The sequence below is a fragment of the Sesamum indicum genome, unplaced genomic scaffold, assembly GCF_000512975.1.
Source record: "Sesamum indicum cultivar Zhongzhi No. 13 unplaced genomic scaffold, S_indicum_v1.0 scaffold00661, whole genome shotgun sequence".
NCBI lineage: Eukaryota > Viridiplantae > Streptophyta > Magnoliopsida > Lamiales > Pedaliaceae > Sesamum > Sesamum indicum.
The window spans coordinates 1-5,421 of NW_011628513.1; the positions used below are offsets into that span (position 1 = coordinate 1).

The following is a 5,421-nucleotide window of genomic DNA, read 5'->3' on the forward strand; positions in this document are numbered from 1 at the left end:
GATACCTTTGTGAGAGTGTTGAGACTTGTTTCATTTTATTTTGATGAAGTCAATGGGATACTTGTGTGTTGCGTATTGTATGTTGTAATGCAAGTGCTTGTCTCAATATTGCTGGCTCTTCTTATACTATTAAGTCTTATTAGTATAGGGGATATACTTGACTGACAGAAAAGAAAATTTGAGAATTGCTACTTGGATAATTTGTGTATTTGGATTGAGACATGCTTGAGGGTAGTCATGGTTTCGGGGTGGGGGAATAAGATATATTTTAAAGCTCCTATGCATGCTTATTCGAGTGATTGGGAAAGATTTTATTGCATACTTTACACGTCACAGATGGAAGTTGAGGAGTGTGGTTTAACTCTTGTGTTATTATGGTGAGTGGATTTTTGTTCAGAGCTAGCATGTCTTATGATTAATGTTGTGTGTCGTCTTGTGCCCCTTTATATACTACTTTTATGTTCTTTTATTGTTCCTGATATTTTCTTTACAACTTTCTACTTAAAAATTTGTTTAATTATAGTCTATGGTTTAGTTTAGAATATGCTAACTAATACTTTTAATATAATTAGTAAAGATATTAATTCCATATATATATTTACATGCTTATAATATGTAGTTATGTTATTTATTTCAGATTAATGGATTAACGAGATGAAAATAAAGTATAAATGTATGACAGTATGAGGATAGAAATCGAATTTGCACTCCTGATCTTGAGTTCAAAAGTGCATGCTATAATGTTCGTGATGAAGTTTCATTGATGTGCAGTGAGGTTCCTTCTATTGCTCCTTATGCATGGCTGGTATATACTGAAACAAAGAGAGGTTCTGAACATGAGTAGGGACTATTTTCATTTGCCATTTGTGGGATTTTGTGTTTTGCTTGTGTTGCTATTGAAGCAACTGCTCATTATCTATTGTTAGCCGATTGCAGTACATTTAATTATTGGGGTGCTAGTGATGATGACCACGATGTAGTTATTATTACGCTTAGCAGATTTACCACACAAATGCTTGGGTCTAGACCAACGTTTGGGACAGGTTTCGTCGAATTCTGAGAACGTTCAAAATTTAGCTGTTTTGCACGGTTTTATTAAAGCAAGTTTGTTTCCCTTTTATACTAACTTGTAGGTATTATTACGCTTAGAAAATTTACCACACATATTCTCGGGTCTAGACCGACGACTGGGTCAAGTTTCGTCGAATTCTGAGAACGTTCAAAAGTTAGCTGTTTTGCACGGTTTTATTAAAACAAGTTTGTTTCCCTTTTATACTTACTTGTAGTTATTATTATGCTTAGCAAATTTACAACACAAATGCTTGGGTCTAGACCAACGTTTGGGTCAAGTTTCGTCGAATTCTGAGAACGTTCAAAATTTAGCTATTTTGCACGGTTTTATTAAAGCAAGTTTGTTTCCCTTTTATACTATTAATCTATTTATGTTGAAAATATGACAGTAACTTATGATTTGGACTTTGGTGTGATCATTTGCAGGTTTGGTAAGAAAGAAATATGGTCCTTCTGATTCGTTCTATGTGCCAAAGCATGTGTGCTGGGTCAAAACCTCGAATATGATTCTTCATCTGAGTCGAGCACTGAGCGAAAGAAAGTTAGAGTATCATGCAGTTGTTGCTGGCCAAGCCCATGTTCCACTTTCTAGGAGTGCTGAGACTGTAGCATCCCCTGTGATCCATGTGATTATGGCAGTAGTGGCAAGACATTCCTATGGTGGAGACTTTTGCTTGAGGACAAGATAAGGTAGCACTTTTAGTTAAATACGTTGAACCAGAGGGCACCAATTGTTTACCCTTTTCATTTATTCTTTTGTTACACTACTAAAGTAGTACATGTTTATTTGCTTTTCCCAGTTTAGCGAGAACGACTGCTGTTAGAAATTGAGTCTTTGTGTATTGTCTTCCATAATAACATTAACCAAGACATCATCATTGTCAAATTTTCTTGTGGAATATTTGTTAATCCTACTTGTTTTGTTTTCTAGGGAGTCAATCTTTTGGAGAAGTATGGCCTAAGTCCTCTACATTGAAGGGAGAACAACACAAGGAAATAGTGGGATGAAAAAGTTGGCAAAATCTTCATTGGTGAGTTTGTGGTTTCTATTTTAGTTGTTAGCTTACATTTATTGGGAACCAACTAGCAATTTCAGATATTATTGGCTTTTACTTGTTGGGAGTATTCTTTTGCCATGAATTTTTGAGTTGAACCTCGTGGATACACTCTGTGACCTAGAGAATTTGATCACTTCAGCTCTAGAAAAGATCTTATCATCTTGGTCTCTATTACGCATTTGTGCTGCTGACAAAGGATGCGATAATTTTCTATGTGATTCTGTAGACTTTGGGAGCATGGATGACATTTCTGAAGTCTTGGTGGAACGATGCAAATGATTCTGAGTATGAGCTTCTGGTTTGCAGTCCATAAAAAATTGATGCTAGTAAATCTAACACAAAAGTGTTGAGTATACAATGATGTTGATGAGAGCAATCCAGGAGAAGTGTTGTTGTTAGGCCTAATGGAGAGTGAATATCCAGATTTCAGCATTTAAGAGAAGTTAAATGCTTTTGTTGCGCTTATTGATCTACTCAGAGTTAGTTCCAGTATCAAAATGGAGGTAACGCTTTTATTTTTGTTTAATAGCTGCTTTATGCATTTTGTTATAAGGGTCAATATGTTTCTTCTTCTCTCTACACAAATCTCTTGTTTGCAGTTTCTAATTTGCAATTTTGCTTTTCGAGTGTTAATTGAACATCTGTACAAGTATGTGTTTATGGGCCTCCAGCATTTTTTGAAATGGCATTGCCTTATGATGATTCTACTTCCTGGAGTGGATAGTTAGTATATTTTTCACATATACAGATGTTAACAAAACAACTCCTGTAAGATGGGAGTGTGTGGTAGGTGAGAGTTGACACATCACAATTAGAAGTTCTAAGAGTCAATTCATTTCTTTGTGGCTTTATGTATAGTACGGAGATAACATGTCTACTGTATGCCTCTTTATTTGTGTTGCTAATAATTATTTCACTATGGATCAAGACAAGCTTTTAAGTATCAGATATTACTTTTTTTTTTGTCAATCTGAGAGTCAGCTTACAAGCATTATTTTCATCCCAAACACTGAGGTGGAGTTAAGCTTAACTGCTTAAATTCGCTTCTCTGTAGAAAGAGATACTGTATGAGATTAAAGCAAAATGATGAAAATGTTAATGTTCCTCTTTATCACTAGAACTGGAATTGATGTGCTTGGATGATTGTACAGATGTTAAAAACTTATCTAACATTGATTGTGTTGTTTCTTAGGGTTAGAGTCTTCCAACCTGGAGAGAGCCCATGGGCTCTGTCATTCGGGCAGTCTTAGCAGGCACCTTCCAGAATAGGCTTCTATAACTTATAATTGGACTGACATCTTGAAAAAAGTGACTCGCCTTGTTTCGCATAATTGGAATGACATCATGAAAAAAGTGACTTGCCTTGCCTTCTATAACTTATTCTGATACATGCTTGTTAATTAAAGTTCATGTAAACTGAAATTAATATGTTTCTTGTGGTATACACGATGCTCTTGCGAGCTTGGACTGAGCTTGAAGCTTCTCGATTTGTAGCCACGTAATAACACTTGGCAATGAAAACAATTGTTGAACTGAGGAGGATAACATTCCAGTGTCGGTCAAACACGGACGGTGAGAACATCCACATCCTATTGTAGCTCTTTTTCATTCCTACTCCAACCTCAAGAAAGAAACAGGATTAATAAACAAATTTATTTTTTCATTTATTTGTGTTCTTTTCTAACCGCTCATTTCGTTTTGCTTACAGCCTATTGCCAAGAAGCCAATGAAGTTCATTCCATTGGTTACAATGCTGAGTTGTTATAAATTTATGAGATGAGCTTCTAATTGATAATTTTTTATGAATAATAAGACCTCATATTTTTTAATCATTTATATTAATTTAAAATATAAATTTAAAAGATTAATTTCAAAGTGTAGAGGGGTATCAATATCCACATATATTTAATTAGTTATTAGGTTATAAATTTAAATTATTTATACTAATATAAATTTTTCGTTTAGTCTATTGCTAAGATGGAGATTCTGATTGCTATTTTTCATTGGTGATTTTTTAATGGAAACGGATTATATTTTTATTATTTTACTAACTTTGTTTTATTGAATTTGTATATTAATTAACATAATAATGAAAATTAGATATCGTGTTATAAATTTTAATTTAGAAATCACGTGTATTAGTTATTTACTCTAATTATATTATTTTTTATAAATAAATATTTATAAGATTGATAGGGCATATTTATGGAAATCAATTATGCATAGGGAGCTTTGAGGAATGCATAACAGGACATAGGGGGTGAATAATTTCTGTTAACGGCCTGAGCCAAGTAGAGTAGATATTTTAGTTTTACGCTTTGTCCACTCGGTTCCTTAATCCTCAATTCTTCATGATCAAAATAAAATATTTATTGCTATTCTAGTTATCTAATAACAACAATTTAGTATAAATGCATTTATTTACGAATGTATTGTCATTGTGTTGTTTTTATTTTACAGAACACAATATTATCATTTATAAATATATATTATTTATCCTAATTTAAATTTTTATTGAGTCTATAGATATGGAGTTAAATTTGAAATTATAGAACGATTACATGTATTAAATTAAACACTTATTAGGAAGGGGGTGTATTTATGGGAATGAATAATAGATTTTTTTTTAATCAAAATATGAATTTTAATTTAAATTATTTTATAATTTTTTATTAAAATTGTAAATATATTTTTATTTAATATATCACCAAAAATTAGTCATTAAATTGTAAATTTATATTGGTAGAGAGACATCAATAATTTAAATATAAATTGAAAATTTTACATGAATTTAAAAATTTTTATTTTTATTTATAACAAAATTGACCCTGTATAATTTAATTGAATGTGTATGTAAACATTTTTTGAATCGTGTATAACTTTTGTATTATTAATATCCTAACAAGAACTAGTTATTAGGTTATGAATTTAAATTAGAAAAATTAAAAATTATTTATTTATTTTTTATATACTAAAGCGAAGAGGGGCGTGAAAGCAATATTTATGAAAAAAATTTCATGTATTTGTTTATTATTTATACTAATATTTATACACCTCTTAATAATTTATATATTTATACTATAAATTTAAAATTAAAATATATAAGTATTTTAAAATATAATTTTATTTTTATTTACAATTTAAATTATCAAAAGGTAGAGGAGCGTTGATTTATGGGAATATAATTTATACTAATTAAAAATTTAAATATTTTAATAATTTTTTTTATTGAACCTGTATAAAAAGATTACACCTCTTAGCAATAAAAACATTAAATTAAATATATTGCAAA

General features: G+C 30.9%; 1 long non-coding RNA gene across 2 annotated transcripts; it reads left to right on the forward strand.

Moving 5' to 3' along the window:
* Positions 1 to 6: 6 nt before the first annotated feature.
* Positions 7 to 4,008, forward strand: LOC105180316. Of its 2 annotated transcripts, none has more exons than XR_849527.2 (5): positions 7 to 840; positions 1,498 to 1,761; positions 2,003 to 2,102; positions 2,356 to 2,632; positions 3,322 to 3,424. It is a non-coding gene; the product is annotated as an uncharacterized LOC105180316 (long non-coding RNA). The 2 variants fall into 2 exon arrangements; XR_849526.2 differs by lacking the exon at positions 7 to 840 and adding an exon at positions 3,838 to 4,008 and having other exon boundaries at positions 1,445 to 1,761; positions 3,322 to 3,701.
* The last annotated feature ends 1,413 nt before the right edge of the window (positions 4,009 to 5,421 follow it).